Below are 25,949 nucleotides of genomic sequence, written 5' to 3' on the forward strand. Positions count from 1 at the left end.
TCTTGCAGGCTGAGAGGTTCCCTCCGAAACAGGACAAGTGACTGCATCTCTCAGAGGGTTATTGTCAGTCACAGATAGTACCTGGAACCTGTTTGTCAGACTAACTGGGGAGCATTACGTTCGGTCCACCGGGCGAACCCGAGGTGACCTCCCATTCGACCTCAGGTTAGGCGTCAATCTCAGTGCAAGTAGTTAACTAGGCTGGCCACCAGTATGGACTGGTCTGCAGACTCGTGGGTCTTGCTGGACCTCCGTTAGATCCCCACAGCCCGTCCACAACAGTGATGCCCATCCACTGCAGCCTCACGCTGTGTAACCAAAGCCAACACAGCCTGGAGCTGAGAGCGAAGTGTCACCAACTCAGCTCACAACAGCATACAGCAATCACAGTCCTTATCCATGCTAAAGACAGTGAAAAAATACACTACACAGACAAACAAACGACTATCGACACCTGCTGCAAAACTCTACTGCAGACACTAACGAAAACGCATGAACTGTGTCTAGCAAATTGGATTGACACGCAGAGACTCAAAAACTAAACTACCAAAGCACAAGATGAGACTAAATAATTCGCTCCTGGTTAGGAAGTTATAAAATGTCACAAAATCTGTTCTTCACTGTTGCTGCTGTTGCTCTGGCCGCGGCTTCCACCTGGCCTCTTGGCCAACTGAACAGAACATTGACTGGAAATGGTTATGTTCGCCTACCTGGAGACCGTTTCCAACCCTTCATGGACTTCATATTCCCAAAAACGTTGGAATTTTTATAGGTGACAATACATTATGTCACCAGGCCTCAATTGTTTGCGCTTGGTTTGAAGAACATTTTGGACAATTCGAACGAATTATTGGTCACCCAGGTCCCCCGACATGAATCCCATAGAATATTTATGGGACATAATTGAAAGGCAGTTCGTGCACAAAATCCTGCACCGGCAACACTTTCGAAATTATGGTCAGCTATAGTGGCAGCAAAGCTCAATATTTCTGCAAGGTAATTCCATTGACTTGTTGAGTCCGTGCCGCGTTGAGTTGCTGCACTTCCCCGGGCAAAAGGAGGTCCGACACGATACTAAGAGGTATCCCATAACTTTAGCCACCTCAGTGTATTACTTTAATGAGACAAACTAAGCGGCCAAAAGTTACCGGAAGGGCTGTTCCACTTGAAAAAGTGCCATGTACGAGGCCCGAGTATTGTAGCTAGATACGTAAAGCGCGAATGTAAACACGATAGCTGATTACCTTGTTTCAGGCAAATTTACAGGTAACATGGTAGCATGTCGAGAGTTGTTAACTCCTTTAAATATGGCTTGATAATCATTGCAGACGCCGAGCCGTGTGGACGCCAGCAACGGTAGCAGCAGCAGCATTTGCCTTATACACAGTAATTTAGTTTAGTTTCTGTGTTGTTTTTTTTCACGTGCTTCTGCAAAGGAGTGAACTGTACCTGTGTATTTTACTGTGTAGACTAGTGGTTAGCAAACTGCTGTAACTTTATGTTTTTGCGTGCATATCCTTGTGTAAGGCGTCTTCCTAGTGTAATTTTCCCGCCGTCAAACCGCCACGTCACGCCAATAAGTTTAACTCTTGTACTGGCACGTAGCATATACACTACTGGCCATTAAAATTGCTACACCACGAAGATGACGTGCTACAGACGCGAAATTTAGCCGGCAGGAAGAAGATGCTGTGATATGCAAATGATTAACTTTTCAGAGCATTCACACAAGGTTGACGCCGGTGGCGACACCTACAACTTGCTGACATGAGGAAAGTTGACAACCGGTTTCTCATACACAAACAGCAGTTGACCGGCGTTGCCTGGTGAAACGTTCTTGTGATGCCTCGTTTAAGGAGGAGAAATGCGTACCGTCACGTTTCCGACTTTGATAAAGGTCTGATTGTAGCCTATCGCGATTGCGGTTTATCGTATCGCGACATTGCTGCTCGCGTTGGTCGAGATCCAATGACTGTTAGCAGAATATGGAATCGGTGGGTTCAGGAGGGCAATACGGAACGCCGTGCTGGATCGCAACGGCCTCGTACCACTAGCAGTAGAGATGACAGGGATCTTATCCGCATGGCTGTAACGGATCGTGCAGCCACGTGTCGATCCCTGAGTCAACAGATGGGGAAGTTTGCAAGACAACAACCATCTGCACGAACAGTTCGACGACGTTTGCAGAATGGAATATCAGCTCGGAGACCATGGCTGCGGTTACCCTTGACGCTGCATCACAGTCAGGAGCGCCTGCGATGGTGCACTCAACGACGGACCTGGGTGCACGAATGGCAAAATGTCATTTTTTCGGATGAATCCAGGTTCTGTTTACAGCATCATGATGGTCGCATCCGTGTTTGGCGACATCGCGGTGAACTCACATTGGAAGCGTGTATTGGTCATCGCCATACTGGCATATCACCCGTAGTGATGGTATGGGGTGCCATTGGTTACTCGTCTCGGTCACCTCTTGTTCGCATTGACGGCACTTTGAACAGTGGACGTTACATTTCAGATGTGTTAAGAGCCGTGGCTGTACCCTTCATTCGATCCCTGTGAAACCCTACATTACAGCAGGATAATGCACGACCGCATGTTGCAGATCCTGTACGGGCCTTTCTGGATACAGAAAATGTTCGATTGCTGCCCTGGCCAGAACATTCTCCAGATCTCTCACCAACTGAACACGTCTGCTCAATGGTGGCCGAGCAACTGGCTCGTCACAATACGCCAGTCACTACTCTTGATGAACTGTGGTATCGTGTTGAAGCTGCATGGGCAGCTGTACCTGTAAACGCAACCCAAGCTCTGTTTGACTCAATGCCCAGGCGTATCAAGGCCGTTATTACGGCCAGAGGTGGTGGTTCTGGGTACTGATTTCTCAGGATCTATGCACCCAAATTGCGTGAAAATGTTATCACATGTCAGTTCTAGTATAATATATTTGTCCAATGAATACCCGTTTATCATCTGCATTTCTTCTTGGTGTAGCAATTTTAATGGCCAGTAGTGTAGTTTAGATCAGCGCATTCTAGTTTTCATACTTACCTCGTGAAGTAGGTTTCGGGTAAGCAGAGTTTCTAGTAACAGGTAACTGTAGACATATCCACTTCAGTAGAGAAATTTATTTCTGTTTAAGAGTTTGCCGTCTCAGGGCAAAGCGAGAAATCTGCACAGCAGTTTTTAGTGTTTCTTCATCCTTTTCCTTGTATTTTGCGTACATTCCAAACTCAGCAGCGCTATTTGAGATCTTATATCTACTTTACACACTACATATGGTTGGGAACTGTGCTTGTTGTCAGCAGACACAAGGAGAATTGGCTGCTGTCCGTGAACAGCTGGAAGCAGCGTTGGCTACCGTCGAAATGTTTCTGGATAATGTTTAAAGTTGCAGCGGCATCGGGGCGTTGGGGACGACACCTGCGATATCTTTGTGCCTTTGGAATCTCCTGGTGAGCCGGATGTCGCCGCATATTCTGATTCACAACATCTGACCCACTTCAGAGTGGGTGGCAGACAGTGGTGGGCTAGCGTGTCGCTGGACGGAAGGCGAAAGAGGGAGCAGGGCTCGCGGCTGTTGCCCTACGCCTTAGCAACAGGTACGAGATGCTACCCATTGTTGATGATAACTGAGCCAATGCGTGATGCTTCTCCTGTTGAGCCAGAGACCGATTTTCCTGCCCAGTCCGGACAGGTACAGAGGCTGGGTATGCTTGTCATTGGGAGTTCCAATGTTAGGCGGGTGATAGAGCCCCTCAGGGAAATAGCAGGCATGGCGGGAAAGAATGCCAACGTGAGCTTGGTATGTATGCCGTTATGTGCAAGAGACTCTGTCGGCAGCTATCGAGCGTACTGGGTGCAAAAGGCTGCATATAGTGGCACATGTCGGCAAGAATGACGCCTGCCGCTTGGGTTCTGACGGCATCCTCGGCTCCTTTCGGCGGGTGACTCATTTGGTGAACTAGCATCGCACGTGGAGTGCAGGCTAAACTGTCTATTTTTGGCATCGTTGCCTGGGTTGATCGCGGTCCTCTGGTTTTGAGCAGAATGGAAGAACTAAACCAGAGGCTCAGACGACTCTGCGATGGTATCGGATACCAATTCCGCGACACCGCTATCGGGTACAGAATTGCAGGATTCCATTTAATAGGTCAGGCGTGCACTATGCAGGAAGAGGTTACTAGGGTAACGGAATACGTATGGCGTGCACATGGGGCTTTTTTAGGTTACAGAAACTCTCCCTTGGGATCAACGACGATTTGCCTGATAAATTAACCACAATTCCCCACAGAACTTTCGCCGTCGCAGATCAGGAATAGAAAAGGTTAATATGATTTTAGTAAACTGCGTGAGCATCCTAGGAGAAGTCCCAGAATTAGTATCGCTAACTGAAGGTTTTAAAGCACAGGTAGTATTAGCAACAGAAATTTGGCTGAAACCGAACGTTAATAACAGCGAAATCCTACGTCATATTGGAATATTTATCGTAAGGATAGGTTAGTCGCCAATGGCGGCGGCGTATTTACTGCCGCAAAGAATTCGATAAAATCTAGCGAGGTTATCGCGGATTCCGATTATGAGGTAATCTGGGTGAAGTTAAGTATCAAAGATCGGTCAAAAGTGGTAATCGGATGCTTTTATAGACCGCCTGGGTCAGGAGCTCTATTGGTAGGGCGCTACAGACAGAACTTGCAGAATATCGTTAGTAATTTTCCTGATCATGCAGTTGTAATGGGGGAAGACTTCCAACTTGTCAGATATGGACTGGGAGTGTCAGGTTATCAAAACTGGTGCCAGAGACAGGAATTAGCGTGACATTGTTCTGGATGACTTGTCCGAAAATTACTTTCAGCAGATAGTTAAGCCTAGTTTACACGACGACACTAGGTTGCAGGCAACTGCGCTACCGGCCACTGCGCATGCGCGCCGCTCGTTTGCTCAACTCGTCGGTGAAACTGAACAGTTTCGGCGTGTTCCAACTTTGGCGACACTAGCTGCATGAGTTTTGAGGTAATGTGTGTTCGTAGAGTGTAGACAAACTGAAATATGAAGTGGAGAACGGAGAATAACGTTCGCTTTTTGGATATCTGTACTTTACATAGGTATTTGTGGAATTTCAGTGATGCTGATTACAAAAATAAGCAACATATTGCTGCTCTGAGACCGTCACGTGCGATCAGAACATAGATAGTTTGACAATATCTGAGCTGCAGGGCATAATTTATTGAATTAGGAGCACATATAAATGTAATTCCAGTTGTAGAAATGCTCTTGTCTACAAGACTAAAATTCGATTGTCCGAGTTGGCCGACTCTTTTTTTTTAAGGAATATTGTTGACAGGAGGGAAGGCTACACAAATCAAGAAGCTACATTCTTTATTCAATATTCATCTATTTAAAACGTCGCATAGTGCTCGCCCATCACATAAGTTTGAATTTTGAAATATTGCCACAGTACAGATCTGTCTTCAAGAGAGTAGTTTGCAAACCATTCTCTTCTTAATGCGGCCTGCTTCCAATAATTACTGCTGTTAATGTTAATAATTATCACCGTTAGTAATTATTACTGTTAATAATTATTGGTGTTAATGAAAAAGCGTCATCACCAACTAAAACCGCATCTTATAGCATGTCGAGTGTTCTCGATTGTAATGCATACAACGTGATATGCAATTTCATTTCTGGCGACAGTGCTTCATGCGTTACAGTATCTTTATTCCTTATCGCATAATTAACTCTTTTTAGAAGAAACGTTAACAGTTCTGGTGACATTCTAAGATAATTAAAAGAACTTTTTGGGTCTTCCATTACAAATTATTTCAGCAAGGATGCTGAGCAACCGAGCTGACGTCTTTTCTTCATCCAGTCACAAATCGAAACACGTTTCTTATTTTTTTCTTATGCAGCGATTCCACGCAACAAGCTTTAAATCCAGCACGACTCGTGCGACGTGCAGCTGCCAAAACTTTCATTTCAGACGCGATTCAGGAACCCACAAAACGACGAAACTGAAGTATACCCTGGTTTCGCCGTGTCCACAGTCAAATATGAAACCATTTGCGTGCAACTCATTCCACACAACGAGTGGCGCAACCCAATGTCGTCGTGTAAACTAGGCTTTATAGAACAATCTCTTGAGGGTAACGTCTTAGACCTCCTGGCAACAAACAGACCAGACGTTATCGAATCAGTTAACGCAGAGGACGGTATCAGTGATCATAAGGCTGTGATAGTATCTATGACAACAGGTCTGACAGAGATTGTTAAGAAAGGTAGGAAGATATTTTTCCTTGGCAAGAGTGACAGGATGCAAATTTCAGAGTATCTGAGCAGCGAGCATCAAATATTCGCTGATGGGGACGAAGATGTGGAAAACACATGGAAAAAATTCAAAAAATCGTGCAATATGCCCTAGACAAATCTGCTCCAAATAAGGTCTAAAGAGATGGAATAATTGCTGTGTTAGAAAACTGCTACGTAAACAAAGAGAACTTCACCTTAGAACTAAAAGCTTAGCTGAAATACAAAAGCTGAACGAAGCCAAACTGAGCGCAAGGAAAGCAATGACTTTGATAGTAAAACTTTGTCAGCCGATCTGAGTAAAAACGCTAAGAGGTTTTGGTTGTACGAAAAATCAGTAAGTGGGTCAAAATCATCTATTTAATCACTCAATGACCATATTTGCACCGAAACGGAAGATGACAGAGAGAAGGTCGAAATACAGAATTCGATCTTCCAAAATAGTTTCACCGTGGTAGATCGTAACATGGTCCCCGCGTTCAATCGTCGTACGGACCTCAAAATGACAGACATTGTGATAACCGATCGCGGAACAGAAAAACAAATACAATCGCTTAGTAGTGGAAAGGCGCCAGGACCATATGAGACACCTATAAGATTCTACAAAGATTATGCGAAAGAACTTGCTCCCCTTCTAGCAGTAATTTATCGTAGATCGCTTGAGCAACGAAGGGTACCTAGCGACTGGAAGAAAGCGCAGGTCATTCCCGTTTTTAAGAAGAGCCGTAGGACAGATGCACCCAATTCTAGACCTATATCGTTGAGGCCAATCTGTTGTAGAATTGTGGAACATGTTTTGTGCTCCAGGAATGTGACTTTCTCGTAGAAGGAAAATCTTCTTTATAAAAATGAACATGGATTCCGCAAACAGAGATCCTGCGAAACTCAGTTCTCTCTGTTCCTCCATGAGATCCATAAAGCCGTAGGCAATGGCGCTCAGGTTGAAGCTGTGTTCCTTAACTTCAGGAAGGCATTTGACACCGTCTCGCATTGCCATTTAGTGAAAAAATACGAGCTAATCGAGTATCGGAGCAGATTTCCGAGTGGATTCAGGACTTTCTTGCCGGCAGAGTTCAACACGTTGCTCTTAACGGAACAAAATCGACAGGTGTAAAGGTAATTTTCCGGTGCACCCCAAGGAAGTGTGTTAGGACCGTTACTGTTTACAGTATATATAAGTGATCTAGTAGAAAACGTCGGATACTCTCTAGGCCTGTTCGGAGCTGAAGCTATTGTTTATAACGAAGTAGCAACGCCAGGAGATTGTAACGATTTGCCGAATGACCTCCAAAGAACTGATGTATGGTGCAGGCTCTGGCAGTTAATCGTTAACGTTAATAAATGTAACGCATTGCGCATACGTACGAAAAGAAATCCGTTACTGTATAGCTACACTATTTATGGCAAACCTCTGGAAACAGTATCTGCCGTGAAGTGTCTAGGAGTAACTATCCGAGTGACCCTACGTGGCATGGCCATATAAAACAAATAGTGGGAAAAGCAGATGGCTCTTAGCACTATAGGACTTAACCTCTGAACTTAACCTCTGAGGTCGTCAGTCCCCTAGGAACCACTTAAACCTAGCTAATCTAAGAACATCACAGACATCCATGCCCGAGGCAGGATACAAACCTGCGACCGTAGCACCAGCGCGGTTCCGGACTGAAGCGCCTAAAACCGCTCGGTCACTGCGGCCGGCTAAAAGTAGATGCCAGACTCAGATTCATAGGAGGAATCTTAAGGAAATGTAACTCATCCTTGAAGGAAGTGGCTTATAAGGCACTTGTTCGACCCATTCTTGAGTATCGTTCATCTGTCTGGGATCCCTACCATATAGGACCAATAGAAGAGATACAGAAGATCCAACGAAGAGCAGCACGTTTCGTCAAGGGATCGTTTTGTCGTCGCGAGAGCGTTACGGAGATGTTCAACAAACTCCACTGGCAGACGTAACAAGAGAGGCGTTGTGCATCACGGAGAGATTTACTATTGAAATTTCGAGAGACACTTTCCGGGAAGAGTCGGACAACATATCACTTCTCTCAACATACGTCTAGCGTAATGATTCTGGCGAGGAAATTCTAGAAATTAGAGCCAGTACAGAGGCTTACCGACAATTATTCTTCCACTCGCGAGCAGCGAGCGGAACAGGGTTGGAGGGTTCAGTTAGTGGTACAAAAAGTACACGCCGCCACATACCATTAGGTGTCTTGCAGAGCATCATGTAGATGTAGATGATATCTTATCGGGGACTGCAAAAGACTTCGGGTTTCCGAGGTCAACAAATTCTAGGATGGGTCTCCAGTACCGCAAAGCCGATGTTCCCACACGTGCAAACCGCCGCACAGGACGAACCCTGGTGTTTGAGGAACTGACGTCACGTCGTTTCAGCAGAGTAAAGGGGCGATCAACGAGTGCTGTGACTCAGTTCACCGCTGATTTGAATGTGGGCTGTCAGATATCCATTCCTGCCAGTACTGTATAGAGAGAAAAGCACGATATAGGCTTCAGCACCCAACTGTCGACAATACATCCAGTGCTTCCCATGACTTTTGCCCATTCAGAGCATGTCTTTTATCATATTGTTTAGAGTGACTCATATGACTGTTTGTGACTCAAAGAGCAACTTATTTTTCTTTTTTTTTTTTTTTTAATATTCAGTATCATTTCATATTGACTTCGTGTTTGTTGCTGTCCAGTTAACTAGTCCGCGAATTGCAGTCATAGGTTTAGAATGTTTAATGAACGTACTAATCTTCAAACCTGAAACCGAACGAGGTTGTGCGTTTGTTAAGACGTTTCACTCACTCTCGTCTGACTATATAAATTCCCTGTCATCTCCTTTTTTTTTTAATCGAGGTGAATGTCAGAACAATTCCTTTGAGAAGAACTCTCCCGATTTTTCCCCGCGTTCTTGACCAAAATTTGATTTTATGAATCGAGAGATAGCCACAACATGTCATACCTGGTATCGCACGATTTCTGTAACTCAATCTGCTGCCAATTTCATATTCTTACAGATATGTTAGTAAATTCCTTATTCTTTAGTTAAAGTCTGTTACGTTAATTAGTTCCTTTTTGTTTAATTTAATATGTAGTATTAAGCAATGTATATTTTTATGTGAGACTAAAATTTTTCAAATGTGTCAACTATTTTAGAGAGATAATTTGTGGAAATAAACTTTACTGAATTGAAAGTGAAAAATATTTTCGTTTGTTCGAAATGCAATAACACATATTAATTTAGTCTATAAAAGATGCAGAATGTCAACGCCAAAGTGCTCCTCCAGGACATCAAACATTTTCTTGCTTCGATGCGGTCGAGCTGCGTCTTGCGTGAACGACATCTTGTCGAAATCAGGGTCACTTTGGATAACGGGGATGAAATCATCTTCCAAAATCTTCACGTGCCGTTCGGTAGTCATCGTGCAGTGGAAGAATATAGCACCAATTGTTCCGTGACTGGACATTGTACATCGCACAGTCACCCGTTGAGGGTGAAGAGACTTCTCAATTGCGAAATGCGGATTCTCATCCCCCAAATGCGCCAATTTTGATTATTGACGAACTCATCCAAATGAAAGTGGGCTTCGTCGCTAAACCAAACGACGCAAGCGCATATTAATCTCCACTATGCCCTGCGGCCAACCGTCTAGTTTTAACACCCTGACGCAAACCATTCAGAAGTTGCGACGATTTTATTTCATATAGTTCAATAATTGTCACCCTGTAGACAGTTCATCCATCCTGGCATTATACCAGTCCCGGGAATTCCATGACTTTCGAGAATGTTTTAATTTTAAGCTTAAATTTTTTATGTAATTTCGCATTAGTTATTGATATTTTTCGTTTATTTTATTAATTTTGAAGTTATATTAATATCTGTACTAATTGTCAGTTGCAGATGTTGTGTCCAGGTCCTACCGTCCAGACACAACGAGGTAGCTAGGTGCACGCTAAACTAACGCAGACGGTCTTGAAGTTCTGGAACATGAGACTTATTAATGAATAAGAAGAAAAGTACATATAGGTTTGTTACTTAACTTTAATGAGTCCTTGGAATACATCTCTCTTGAATATTAGTACGCTATAAGCACTGATACAATTGGCGCCTTGCTAGGTAGTAGCTATGGACTAAGCTGAAGGCTATTCAATCTGTCTCTCGGCAAATGAGAGGAAAGCTTCGTACGTCTGGTCGCAAGCTATGTAGTCCGTACAACTGGGGCGAGGTCTAGTCCGTGTCTTGTGACCTGCCATGTGGTGGCGCTAGGTTTGCGATTACACAGTGGCGACACGCGGGTCCGACATGTACTACAGGACCGCGGCCGATTTAAGTTACCACCTAGCAAGTGTGGTGTCTGGCGGTGACACCACAGCAGATATGTTGGCTTTGTCGGCTCGCGTCCCTGTTCTGGTTACTGGTAAGATTTGATGTAAGTCTCCTGAGAAGAAGGCTGTGCAATAGGACAAATGTCGAATTGTTCTGTGGAACGGTTCAATGGATATTTTATGGGATATCGGAACCTCATCCCAAACAATGGAACTGCAATCTTGCATCAATCACCAGTATTACTTTGCTCTGAAACATTACAGAAGCTGTTTGTATCGCAGGGATCGACTGTCAGGGAAAGTTTCCGCATAGAATGAACCGATGCGTGGCGGTAGTTGGGCCGCCTTATGCGTATCATCAGTAGATAGCAAAGGCATTGTTTTCACAGCGGCAGGGGATTTCTTTTCGTCATAACTCAGGCAATTACCACGAATTATTTGTAAATTACATACACTAACCTTCGTCATGAATTACTCTACGTATTACTAAAAACCAGATCGAAATTCCTACAGTGGTTCCTGCGATTTGTGACACCTCGCCAATGCAGTGTAAGTTTGTAATGGCGAAATAATATTTTTCGAATTACACAGTTACAAATTAACAACTTCCTTTCTTTTTGTTTGTGCTGTGAAATCATGCTTGTTGCCAAATTTCGTAACAGTAGGTCATTGGGAAGTAGTCTAATCGTCCAAATGGCTCGGAGCACTATGCGACTTAACATCTGAGGTCATCAGTCCCCTGGAACGTAGAACTACTTAAACTTAACTAACCGAAGGACATCACACACATCCATGCCCGAGGCAGGACTCGAACCTGCGACCGCAGCAGTCACGAGGTTCCGGACCGGAGCGCTTAGAACCACTCAGCCACAGCGGCCGGCGGAAGTGGTCTTTTGATTAGCGCGTTTGCTTACGATGACTTAGAGGCTACAATGTTTTACACCGTCAGGGGACCATAGACCTTCGTAAGTGACAGAAGCTGCAACTTGATACCTCTGTCCGTTTCTGAGAAAAATGGGTCTTAACAGTCGGACAGACAGACAGACAGGTGGAAAACGAAGTGATCCTATAAGGGTTTCGTTTTTACTAATTGAGGTAGAACCATAAAAGGAAAACGAGGAAACATTGTTGTATTTTTGTAAATAGAATCATACAATCATCTTCTTATAGCTCTTTAAAAATATTTTCAACTTTTTTTTAAAAATCTAATAGTAATGTCTTCATTTGTAACGAAAAGACTTTTGGCTGAAGAGAGGGATATTGTATAACTGGCTGCCCACCCAGTCAAATGAGGCGAGTGATGGAATGACAACTAGGAAGAAAGTACATGCTATGAGCAATCACTCGAAAATGTTATTTCTGATCGTGTGAAGTAAATGACTGTGACAGTAATGGATCCAGTGTGCAAAATGTAATCTACACCACTGGCCATTAAAATTGCTACACTAAGAAGAAATGCAGATAATAAACGGGTATTCATTGGACAAATATATTACACTAGAACTGACATGTGATTACATTTTCACGCAATTTGGGTGCATAGATCCTGACAAATCAGTACCCAGAACAACCACATCTGGCCGTAATAACGGCCTTGATACGCCTGGGCATTGAGTCAAACAGAGCTTGAATGGCGTGTGCAGGTACAGCTGCCCATGCAGCTTCAACACGATACCCAGTTGATCAAGATTAGCCCCTGGCGTGTTGTGACGAGCCAGTTGCTTGGCCACCATTCACCAGACGTTTTCAGTTGGTGAGATATCTGGAGAATGTGCTGACCAGGGCAGGAGTCGAACAGTTTCTGTATCCAGAAAGACCCGTACAGGACCTGCAACATGCGGTCGTGCATTATCCTGCTTTCAAATGTAGGGTTTCGCAGGGATCGAATGAAGGGTAGAGCCACGGGTCGTAACACATCTGAAATGTAACGTCCACTGTTCAGAGTGCCGTCAATGCGAACAAGAGGTGACCGAGACGTGTAACCAATGGCTCCCCATACCATCACTCCGGGTGATACGCCAGTACGGCGATGACGAATGGTCCAAATGCTTCTGAGCACTATGGGACATAACTTCTAAGGTCATCAGTCCCCTAGAACTTAGAACTACTTAAACCTAACTAACCTAAGGACATCACACACATCCGTGCCCGAGGCGGGATTGGAACCTGCGACCGTAGCGGTCGCGCGGTTCCAGACTGTAGCGCCTAGAACCGCTCGGCCACCACGGCCGGCGGCGATGATGAATACACGCTTCCAATGTGCGTTCATCGAGATGTCGCCAAACACGGATGCGACCATCATGATGCTGTAAACAGAACCTGGATTCATCCGAAGAAATGACGTTTTGCCATTCTTGCACCCAGGTTCGTCGTTGAGTACACCATCGCAAGCGCTCCTGTCTGTGATACAGCGTCAAGGGTAACCGCAGCCATGGTCTCCGAGCTGATAGTCCATGCTGCTGCAAACGTCGTCGAACTGTTCGTGCAGATGGTTGTTGTCTTGCAAACGTCCACATCTGTTTACTCAGGGATCGAGACGAGGCTGCACGATCCGTTACAGCCATGCGGATAAGATGCATGTCATCTCGACTGCCAGTGATACGAGGCCGTTGGGATCCAGCACGACGTTCCGTATTACCCTCCTGAACCCACCGATTCCTTATTCTGCTAACAGTCATTGGATCTCGACCAACGCGAGCAGCAGTGTCGCGATACGATAAACCGCAATCGGGGTAGGCTACAATCCGACCTTTATCAAAGTCGGAAACGTGATGGCACGCATACACGAGGAATCACGACAACGTTTCACCAGTCAACGCCGGTCAACTGCTGTTTGTGTGTGAGAAATCGGTTGGAAACTTTCCTCGTGTCGGCACGTTGTAGGTGTCGCCACCGGCGCCAACCTTGTGTGAATGCTCTGAAAAGCTCATCATTTGCATATCACAGCATCTTCTTCCTGTCGGTTAAATTTCGCGTCTGTAGCACATCTTCGTGGTGTAGCAATTTTAATGGCCAGTAGTGTATTTTTATTAATTATGCGTTATGTGGAGTGTAAAAGCCTCCCGTTAGAGGACGCCCGGCAAGAGCAGCTGACACGTGAAGCGGCGGTCGGCAGCAGTACAGAGGGCTCTGCTTCCGAGTCCGTAGCGTGCAGCGAAGTGGTGAGCGAGGGCGCGCTCTGCGAGGCGTGGCGGTGACGCACGCAATAGGCCAGGCCGTGCCTGGCGCCGCCGCTACACGCCGCGCCCTGCGGCCGGCAGCCGGCACGGCTGTGCTGTAAAGGGGGCGCTCTACCCTGCAGGCGCGAGCGCCACGTCGGCTTTAAGCTCACGCCCGTGGACCACGTCCCAGCGTGACAAATGTTGTTATATCGACGTCGCTACGGCTGCAGCAACTAAACTCATTTTATAACTTGTCTGTGAAGTTCATAACTAACTCAAAAGCAGGAGTATAAGGAAGTCAGTAAGCATCGCAATGAGATAAGTAAGCACAAATAATTCGAGGATGATCATATGTTCTTGTCTGATGATATGTGTAACTGTAGAAAGTACGTAATCTGGGTCTCTCACAACAGCCAGAGGGAAACATGGTAGATTAACACGACTCACAAACAGAAATTCAAGGTTTTTTGAGAGGATCGGTATGTATTTTAGGAGTTGGTAGAAAAGATATGTTCCAATAAAACATTTCATATAGGTGTTCAATATTTTTTGGTAACAGAGAGACGCTCTCATTTCGTTTGTTGGTACTCCAGTTGCTACGTGTCTATTTATCGACTATCATCTTTGTTTTGAAGTTCAAGTTTTGAAATTTTGCCGCAGTTTACATACTTGAATTTTTCAAATGTGGTTGCGACTTTTTGCCAGTTCCACTGTGTGTATCGACCACGTCGCATGTGTATGCAATTATGCGCATGCCGGTATGACATCTGTGAACGGATATTGTAATCGAAACGCTGCTGCTGCTGCTTGTAGATAATACGGTAGACGATTTTCTGACTGTAGAGTGGCTGATTAAAGAGTGCGTAATCCTATTTTCAGTAACTGCGTGAGACTAGTGCAATGTGCAACAGTCATATTTGATCTGAAATTGTAAACGAACAGTGCGTGAATAAAGAAGACGTTATTCAGTTGATACAAAGTAGTTCATCTACAAGCATACGTAGGATTTTATACATGCCGGTCTTCCACGCACAAGAATATGACTGACCTTACATACGCAGGGGTTCTGTTCTTATCATTTGCAGTCGATTCAGCAGCTTCGAGAAGTAGATGAAGCCAATGGATTGAGATTTTGTCGTTGGCTAATTCCACAACGTCCAGTAATCCCTTTTATTCTGTTCACTGTTGAAGCCACTTTCACTAGTGACGGCATCAATAACACTCATAGCTCACGTCAGTGGTCCAGTGAAAACTCAAATCTTTGGGGGGCACATTTTCAAGAATGTTTTATGTAAATGTGTGGTGTGGTACGATAGACAACCAGTTGATCGAGCCTGTTGTATTACCGCATCGTCTTACAGGGAGCATTTATCTGGACTTTCTGAATATAAACTTACAGCGTTATTGGAACAGATTTCTTTTTGAACAAATGTTCATATGTGTGTGAAATCTTATGGGACTTAACTGCTAAGGTCGTCAGTCCCTAAGCTTACACACTACTTAGCCTAAATTATCCTAAGGACAAACACACACACCCATGCGCAAGGGAGGACTCGAACCTCCGTCGGGATCAGCCGCACAGTCCATGACTGCAGCGCCCAGACCGCTCGGCTAATTCCGCACGGCCTTTGGGAACAGATATAAGAATATTGTTCCAGCATGATGAAGCCACGACACGTTCTAGTCCACACGTGGCACACAGTCTAATCCTAATATTCTTCAGAAGATGGCCTGGCAGAAATAGCCACGTTTCATGGCCACCAAGATACCAGGACCTTACCCCTCGATAATTTTTTCTGTGCAGATAGTTGAAAAGGGGAGTTGGGAAAGAAGAAGTAAACGCAAAGAGACGAATTGAACGAGCGTGTTATGAATAGTGCTGCTCTCATACAACAACGCCAAGACGACCCCAGAAATGCTACAGTGGTATCCTCAAGCTAATTCGAAACTGCTCTTAAGTTGGAGACGGGATTTATCAAAAACATCTTTGAACTAAATCATTTACCTCTGCTTAACATCTTCCTTGAGTACCCGTTTGGGTTACATTCTAACAGCTGTATCTCTATAGTCAACAAAAACTGACACATGTTAGAAGGAATATTCAATTCGAATTAGTCTTTACTACCACCATCTAAAGATATGAAATATTCTTCCCGAAACATCCTGTTTTTGTTACTATTACTAAAAACATTTTTTCTTGCTGTAGTTACACGAGTACAACGAATTAAAACTTACAGGGCTGCCTATTTACAAATTGGTGATTACTTTAAAACACAGGCTCCATTGACATGAACGAGAACCCTTAAATAAATACGGTAGCAAAAAGTTTCTTGATCTTAGGTTAACAAACTAGTTTTTAGATAAATAAAATAACTACGCACCCCCCCCCCCCCCCCACACACACACACAAAACACCATTCTGATAGATTATACTGTATTTTAACGCCTGCTTTTAAAAAGAGTTCCAAGAGCAGTTTATAAACTTTTATCAAGACTATCAACTCATTGCAGGGAACTTCATGTTTCATTTCAACCAGCTCTGTAAGTTGCCAATTTGATTACTTTCTGTGTCCAGGACAGCCACAACAGATGTAGTGTGGTGATATGGTGGTGTGATATGAATACTATGGAAGTGTCCTCACCAGCAGCCGTGGTTGTATTTCAGACTGATAATGATCATTATGAATCGCCTCTTGTTCCCTTTGCTAGTGGAGTTACGTTTCATATACCAGCTTCCAGTATTGCATTGAGCCTTAAGAATGTGTGGGTGCATTTGTCTGCACCACATGCCCTTGTGCAGATCTTCGGTTTCCCACACGTTGTTCCACTCTCTTCTGGGCATGCCTCTGACTGCTGAGTACAGCAGTCAGATACCCAGATGGGATATATCTCCGTACTATTCCTCCTGTTACTGCATCCTTTGCCAGTTGGTCGTTCTCCTCACTCTCCACAACCACAGCTTGCACGTTGTTCCCTTCGCCTTAGCTCTGACACAGTACCAGCTCACTGGTTTAGCAAATTGATCTCTCTTTGCCTTTACAGACTGATGTTAGTTTTTGCAAGGCAAAGAGAGAGAGAGGATTCATTAATATTACGATGTGGTCAACTCGTATCACCATACTGTATCTTTACGCTCTTTCAGTGGCTATCAGTTCTGCAGTCTGAAATGATGCCAGATACTCAGAAATAACTCCTACCGTGAGCTATTTCAAATGAAGACTACAGTGAGTTCAGATCACTACAATGAGGAGATAAAAGTCGTACGATAGTGATATGCAAATATATCAGATGGTGGTAATATTGCGTACACAAGGTATAAAAGAGCAATGCGTTGGTGGGGCTGTTATTTGTACTCAGGTGCTTCAAGTGAAACGGTTTCCAACACGACTATGGCCGCAACAGGAGAATTAACAGACTTTGAATGCGGGATGGTAGTTGGAGCTAGACGCATGGGACATTTCATTTCGCAAATCGTTAGGGAATTCAGTATTCCGAGATCCACAGAGTCAAGAGTGTGGCGAGAAAACCAAATTCAGGCATTACGCTGAACCGATCACTGATTGGAAATGATTATTCATGGACTTCGTGTTCTTAAACAAGGATGGAATTTTTGTTGATGATATTGTGCCATTCACCATGTCACAGTTGTTCGCGATTGGTTTGAAGCACATTCTGGACAGTTCGAACGAATGATCGGCCATCCAGATCGCCTGATATGAAACGTATCGAACATTTATGGGAGATAATCCAGAGGTCAGTTCGTGCACAAAATCCTTCACCGGCAACACTTTGCAGTTATGGGCGGCTATAGAGGCAGCATGGCTCAATATTTCTGTTGGGGACTTCCAACGACTTGATGAGCCCATGCCATGTCGAGTTCCTGCACTGTTCCAGGCAAAAGGAGGTCCGACACGATATCAGGAAGTATGCCATGACTTTGCCACCTCATTTTATATTAGCGACCATATGGTTGGTGCTTGCTCGTGCATGGAGAGGTTTGTAGGCAGTTTCTCATACACCATTTTACGAATGCTGCACTGTTTCGCATTTTCGTCTCGCGCAAGCAATGTGCCAGCAGTTCCGATATCACAAATCATATTTACAGACAAATAATACAATGAAATAACTCACAATAGCACCAACAGTGTCGGTACTTAGTTTTTAAACGCATAGCAGCAGCCTTGCAATGTTTTGTATGGACGAGCATGCTGAAAAAGGCGATTGAAAAAACTAAAATTAGTCATCTTAAGAACGAGCGCACACTTTTACGCGGAAGACACATAAAAAGCTTTAACTCATCTTTGCAGGAAAAGTTAATTTAAAATAAATTAATTTCAAATCATTTAAGTTTCATGACGGATTTCTGGAGAGATGGATACTAATCGCAGCTCATAGAGGCACACATTGAAAGCTACTATAAACAATTTGGACTAAAACGTTTTGTGCTCTCTAAGATAGAGGTCTGCGGGGACCACTATTTCTGCCCACCACTCGGGAAGGAATATTCACTTTCTAGGCACGTCTACGGCGAGTTCATCAGCGACAGAGTACACGCTCAGACTGGGACGCAGGGGAATGTAATTCGACCGTGCCTTCAGAATAACCGACACGATATTTGTCTTAAGCGTTTTGGTAAACCACGCTAAACCTCACTCTAGATTATCAAATGGGTATCTGAGCCACCGTTCCTGCAAACACGAGTCTAGTGTCACAGCAACTGTGCCAGTTCACTCACTCTGCCAGTGAGAATGCAAATCACAGTTTGATAAATTGTCGTACTGAAATAATAAAAACCATTTAATCTGGATAAGGGGAAGCATCTGTTTATGTTAGAAAGTCGAATTAGAGGTGAGGCCATGAAGTGTAGAAATTGATGCCAGATTAACATCATCAGCTGTTTCGGATCGTCTTTCGCGAGTGGGAGCGGAGTTCTCGCACAAAGATTTCCTTATATCTCTACGAGCCAGCTGAAATGGCACGACAGGTTGAAGACTGAATCGGGTATTGTGTCATGCCTGGCTTAACCGCAGTGCTCTTAAAATGCAGCGATCTGATTTAGAATCCCAAAGCCGCACACAGCTTGTTGTTTCAGAATCGTTTACAACAGATCAAGAAAAGATTAGGACACAGTTGGCAATTACGAAAATTTTCACTTACTCTCTAGGTATTTCACAATCTATGAGGTTTATTAAACGCAACTGTACCCGATGTTTTAAATAAACATGGACTATTAATTGTTTTGTGGTCGTTTTTATATGTCAATAGGGCATCGTTGAAATGCGAATTGGTGAAAAGTTGCTCTAATCGCATGACTAGTTTATAGGAGAGACTGGTTTTGATTAACGCATAGACTCATTTAGGAATTCATCACAGAAATTAAAGCGCAACACGCTATATTATATGCGAGCCTTGTACTTAGGTACAATAGTGCCTGACGAAATCCTCAAAATGAATCGGAACCGTCCATGATAACAGGCTACTTGTCGAAATGCTGCTCCCTTTTTATTGCTATACACAGAATACTGTTTACGTTGGGCACTCGAGTTGATGTACTCGAGCTTTCCTGTCTATACGTCAGGAAGGATATGCAATAGCAGGATCAAGCACCATGATGAGAATCAGCCATCCCACAAAAATGAAAAAAGAACGCAACATATAAGATAAAAAGCAGCAATACTAGCAACTGTAGCAACACATACTAGTATTAGTATTAGTACTAATGTTAGTGGCAGTGGCGATGAGAAAGCAGAAGGAGGAAAAATACAAAGTAGAATACAAAAATCTATCAAAACCAGAAGTTGCTCTCACAAAACTTTTTATTGAGCAGCAGTTATAATGTAAATGATTCAGTCGTCAAAGGTGTAGTAGTAGTAGTAGTAGTAGTAGTAGTAGTAGTAGTTCTAGCAGTGGAAACAGAAACAAGTTCCACAATGAACGAACGTGCAACATGAGGAGAATTTCAGTAGCAAGAATTGTAACTCTAGTACTATTACTAATACCCTTACTATTACTACTAGCACTAGAAGTACTACTAGTAGTAACAACAGTAGTAACCATAGTAGTAGTAATCGTTGTAGTAGTAGGGGAGGAGAAAGAGGGAGAGTTGTTGTTGTTGTTGTTGTTGTAAGAATAAAGAGCAGAAGTACTAGTAGCTGTAGCAACATGTAGTAGTATTAGTATTGCTAGTAATGGTAGTGGTAGTGGTGACGAGAAAGCAGAAGGAAGAAAAATACAAAGCAGAATAAAAATCTATGAAAACCAGAAATTGATCTCACAGAACTTTGTATCAAGTAGCAGTTATAATGTAAACGATTCACTGTGAAAAGTGTAGTAATAATAGTAGTAGTAGTAGTAGTAGTAGTAGTAGAAGTAGTAGTAGTAGTAGTTCTAGCAGTGGTAACAGAAACAAGTTCCACAATGAACGAACGTGCAACATGAGGAGAATTTCAGTAGCAAGAATTGTAACTCTAGTACTATTACTAATACCCTTACTATTACTACTAGCACTAGAAGTACTACTAGTAGTAACAACAGTAGTAATCATAGTAGTAGTAATCGTAGTAGTAGTAGTAGGGGAGGAGAAAGAGGGAGAGTTGTTGTTGTTGTTGTTGTTGTTGTAAGAATAAAGAGCAGCAGTACTAGTAGCTGCAGCAACATGTAGTAGTATTAGTATTGCTAGTAATGGTAGTGGTAGTGGTGACGAGAAAGCAGAAGGAAGAAAAATACAAAGCAGAATAAAAATCTATGAAAACCAGAAATTGATCTCACAGAACTTTGTATCGAGTAGCAGTTATAATGTAAATGATTCAGTGTGAAAAGTGTAGTAATAATAATAATAGTAGTAGTAGTAGTAGTAGTAGAAGTAGAAGTAGTAGTTGTAGCAGTAGTAACAGAAACAAATTACACAATGAACAGACGTGCAACAGGAGGAGAATAAATAATTGTAACTGTGGTAGTACTACTACTATCACTACTAGCACTAGAAGCACTACTAGTAGTAACAACAGTAGTAACCATAGTAGTAGTAATCGTAGTAGAAGTAGTAGTAGTAGTAGGAGGAGGAGGAGGAGGAGGAGTAGGAGGAGGAGGAGTAGGAGGAAGAGGTGGAGGGGGTGGAGTAAGAGGGAGAGTTATTGTTGTTGTTTTTGTAAGGTAGTATATTACAAATAAAGCTGGTAGTACTAGTACTAGAACATGAAGTATAGTAAAGAAACGGATGAAAAGGAGGAGGAGCAGCAGCAGTGGCAGAAGAAGAGGAGAAAACTGGACGAAAAGCAAAATGTGATCGTTACAATTCACATAAGCGCATAATGTTTATAGTGCAAATATCAGAAAGAATCGTGGTAGTAGAGTAGTAACGGATAATAAAGAAAAAAGTTTTAAATCCGCACAGTACACCTCTTACCACTTACATTATTCGAGTAGTGCCTTCTCAAGTTCTTCAAATAAAAAACAAATTTAGGAATAACTCTACCTAGACTAGAAGGCAATGGAAAGTTGTTAGATAGGCAGAGGATAGGTTGGATGTCTGGTATAGTACTACAGCAGCTGCGACATCGAGAGGGTTCTGGTTGCACTGAGAAGCATTATATAGTGAGTGCTTGTCCGTGTGTGTGTGTGTGTGAGAGAGAGAGAGAGAGAGGGCGTCAGCAGGTGGCGGCCGGCGGTACGTACCAGCGGCTGCTGGGCGTGGTGCGTCGCGGCGCGGTGCTGTGTTGGCGTCGCCGGCGTGCGCCTACGTCTGCCGTCTGCCGTCTGCCGTGTCGCCGCCCCGACCTGCGCGACGCGCCGCCGGCAGCACTGGAGCGGCCGCTATCGACCGGCGCCCGGCGTCGCGGCGCCGGACACGCTCGCCGTGCCGAACAGCTGCTGCGGCCGCGCGCGCTCCGCCGAGCGACCGCGCAGGATGCGGCGCTGCCCGCTCGAGGACTCTGCCGGCCGCGTTGTGTTGCACCGGCGCCGTGCACTGGTGTTAATACCGGCGAGAATGGAAAGCAGTGTTTGGTTGTTTTTCTAAGGTGTGATTCCTGTGAGAAGGGGGCCTTGCAGACTGGTTATCTACGATTTTCTTCCTACACCACTGGCCATTAAAACTGCTACACCAAGAAGAAATACAGATGATAAACCGGTATTCGTTGGACAAATATATTATACTAGAACTGACATGAGATTACATTTTCACGAAATTTGGGTGCATTGATCCTGAGAAATCACTACCCAGAACAACCACCTCTGGCCGTAATAACGGCCTCGATACGCCTGGGCATTGAGTCAGACAGAGCTTGGATGGTGTGTACAGGTACAGCTGCCCGTGCAGCTTGAACACGATACCACAGTTCATCAAGAGTAGTGACTGGCGTATTGTGATGCGCCAGTTGCTCGGCCACCATCGACCAGACGTTTTCAATTCGTGAGAATGTGCTGGCCAGGGCAGCAGTCGAACATTTTCTGTATCCAAAAAGGCCCGTACAGGACCTGCAAGATGCGGTCGTGCATTATCCTGCTGAAATGTAGGGTTTCGCAGGGATCGAATGAAGGGTAGAGCCACGGGTCGTAACACATCTGAAATGTAACGTCCACTGTTCAAAGTGCCGTCAATGCGAACAATAGATGACCGAGACCTGTAACCAATGGCACCCCATACCATCACTTCGGGTGATACGCCAGTATGGAGATGACGAATACACGCTTCCAATGTGCGTTCACCGCGATGTCGGCAAACACGGCTGCGACCATCATGATGCTGTAAACAGAACCTGGATTCATACGAAAAAATGACGTTTTGCCATTCGTGCACCCAGGTTCGTCGTTGAGTACACCATCGCAGGCGCTCCTGTCTGTGATGCAGCGTCAAGGGTAACCGCAGCCATGGTCTCCGAGCTGATAGTCCATGCTGCTGCAAACGTCGTCGAACTGTTTGTGCAGATGGTTGTTGTCTGGCAAACGTCCACATCCGTTGACTACGGGATCGAGACGTGGCTGCACGATCCGTTATAGCCGTGCGGATAAGATGCCTGTCTTCTCGACTGCTAGTGATCCGAGGCCGTTGGGATCCAGCACGGCGTTCCGTATTACCCTCCTCACCGATTCCATATTCCGCTAATAGTCATTGGATCTCGACCAACGTGAGCAGCAATATCGCGATACGATAAACCGCAATCGCGGTAGGCTACAATCCGACCTTTATCCAAGTCGGAAACGTGATGGTACGCATTTCTCCTCCTTACACGAGGCATCACAACAACGTTTCACCAGGCAAGTACGGTCAACTGCTGTTTTTGTATGAGAAATCGGTTGCAAACTTTCCTCATGTCAGCACGTTGTAGGTGTCGCCACCGGCGCCAACCTTGTGTGAATGCTCTGAAAAGCTAATCATTTGCATATCACAGCATCTTCTTCCTGTCGGTTAAATTTCGCATCTGTAGCACGTCATCTTCGTGGTGCAGCAATTTTAATGGCCAGTAGTGTACCTGTAGGTTCTCAAGTTCACTGCCCGGGCATCGATATATTCCTACAGCAAAAGATACCATTCTAAAATATAAAAATAAAAACTGAGAAAAATAAAAAATCGTTTAGTTACGTACAAAACAGTTGCATTCCGGTCGGAGCAACCGGTGGTGGCAGTCACTGTACGTGATGTGTGCTATCGTGTGCGAATGTGTGACTCTTATTTGCTGAAGAAAGATTTGGCCGAAAGCTATAAAGTCTAGAAGTCTTTTCGTTGTGCCTGTCTGCAACTCAATGCCTCATCTTTACAGTCAGTAACAATCTGTCCTTTTCTTAATTTTGTTGATATTCTAACCTGAAGTTTCCATTGTTTGAAACATTATGAACAGTTAGATTAAATCGCCAGTAGCTAATTTAGTAGCGTACAGCGATTGGACAGAGGTATGGAAAAACCGGGAGAAACGCATGTTTGAACGTAAATGCAGATGCCTGCAGACTGTGTTGCTGTTTTGACCACTAACTGAACCTGTGGAATGTCGTCAACCTACATCTTCATCTAAATTTATACTCCGCAAGGCACCCAACGGTATGTTGCCGGAAAGCCTCCGTGCGCGCTCGAATCTCTCTAATTTTACATTGGTGATCTCCTCGGGAGGTATAAGTAGGCGGAAGCAATATATTCGATACCTCATCCAGAAAGGCACCCTCTTGAAACCTGGACAGCAAGCAGAGCGCCTCTCTTGCAGAGTCTGTCACTTGAGTTTGCTAAACATCTCCGTAACGCTATCACGCTTACCAAATAACCCTGTGACGAAACGCGCCGCTCTTCTTTGGATCTACTCTATCTCCTCTGTCAACCTGACCTGGTACGGATCCCACACTGATGAGCAATACTCAAGTATAGGTCGAACGAGTGTTTTGTAAGCCACCTACTTTGTTGATGGACTACATTTTCTAAGGACTCTCCCTATGAATCTCAACCTGGTTCCCGCCTTACCAACAATTAATTTTACATGATCATTCCACTTTAAATCGTTCCGTACGCATACTCCCAGATATTTTACAGAAGTAACTGCTACCAGTGTTTGTTCCACTATCATACAATCATACAATAAAGGATCCTTCTTTCTATGTATTCGCAATACATTACATTTGTCTATGTTAAGGGTCAGTTGACACTCCCTGCACCAAGTGCCTATCCGCTGAAGATCTTCCTGCATTTCGCTTCAATTTTCTAATGCTGCAACTTCTCTGTATACTACTGCTTTATCCGCGAAAAGCCGCATGGAACTTCCGACACTACCTACTAGGTCATTTACATATATTGTGAAAAGCAATGGTCCCATAACACTCCCCTGTGGCACGCCAGAGGTTACTTTAACGTCTGTAGACGTCTCTTCACTGAGAACAACATGCTGTGTTCTGTTTGCTGAAAACTCTTCAATCCAGGCACACAGCTGGTCTGGTATTCCGTGGGCTCTTACTTAATCAGGCGACAGTGCGGAACTGTATCGAACGCCTTCCGGAAGTCAAGGAAAATGGCATCTACCTGGGAACCTGTATCTAATATTTTCTGGGTCTCATGAACAAATAAAGCTAGTTGGGTCTCACACGATCGCTGTTTCCGGAATCCATGTTGATTCCTACAGAGTAGATTCTGGGTTTCCAGAAATGACATGATACGCGAGCAAAAAACATGTTCTAAAATTCTACAACAGATCGATGTCAGAGATATAGGTCTATAGTTTTGCGCATCTGCTCGACGACCCTTCTTGAAAACTGGAACTATGTTGCAAATGCCAGTCGTGGTCATAGCGGTGTACCTGTAGTTGTGATTGCATTACACTGTGGTGAAGTAAGTCATGAGATACCTCCTAACATTGTGTGCGGTCACATTTTGCCGGGCATAGTCCAGCAACTCGACGTGGCGTGGACTCAACATGACGTTGGAAGTCCCCTCCATAAGTACTGAGCCCATGCTGCCTCTCTAATCGTCCATAACTGCGAAAATGTGAAGGTTTTCGTGCACGAACTGATCTCTCAATCACGTCCCATACGTATTCGATGGGATTCGTGTCGGGTGATCTGGGTGGCCGAACCATTCGCTCGAATTGTCCACAATGTTCTTCAAACCGGTGGCGAACAGTTGTGGCCCAGTGACATGGCGTATTGTCATCCAGAAATATTTCATTTTTGTTTGGGAACATAAAGTCCATGAATGGCTCAAAATGGTCATTAAGTAGCCGTACATCTACATCTACAATTACATCTAGAGTGATGCGCCACAAGCCACTGTACGGTTGGTGGCGCAGACTACCATGTACCACTGCCGGTCATTTCCTTTCCTGTTCCATTCGCAAACAGAGCGTGGGAAAAACGACGTCTATCTGCCCCCGTATGAGCCCTGATTAGTATTCGTGGTCCTTACGCGCAATTTATGTTGGCGGTAGTAGAGTTGTTCGGCAACCAGCTTCAAATACCGGTTCTCTAAATTTTATCAATAGTGTTTCTTGTAAAGAACGTCGCCTTCCCTCTAGGGATCCCCATTTGAGTTCCCGAAGACACTCCGCAACACGTGTTGTTCGAAATTACCGGTAACAAATCTAGCAGCCTGCCTCTGAATTGCTTCGATGTCTTCCTTCAATCCGACCTGGTGCGGATCCCAAATACTCGAGCAGTGCTCAAGAATAGGCCGCGCCAGGGTCCTAT

The 25,949-nt window shown here is 44.4% G+C and overlaps 1 protein-coding gene across 1 annotated transcript in view; it reads right to left on the reverse strand.

The window, feature by feature from the left end:
• Positions 1–21,553, reverse strand: part of LOC126234284 (clavesin-2-like) — a 279,705-nt gene extending 258,152 nt beyond the window's left edge. Inside the window, exon 1 of the mRNA XM_049942970.1 lies at positions 21,468–21,553. The gene's annotated coding sequence lies outside the window, so the exon portion shown is untranslated. The remainder of the gene's footprint in view (positions 1–21,467) is intronic.
• Between the last annotated feature and the right edge of the window lie 4,396 nt (positions 21,554–25,949).

The sequence above is a fragment of the Schistocerca nitens genome, chromosome 2 (genome assembly GCF_023898315.1).
Source record: "Schistocerca nitens isolate TAMUIC-IGC-003100 chromosome 2, iqSchNite1.1, whole genome shotgun sequence".
In the NCBI taxonomy this organism is placed as follows: Eukaryota; Metazoa; Arthropoda; class Insecta; order Orthoptera; family Acrididae; genus Schistocerca; species Schistocerca nitens.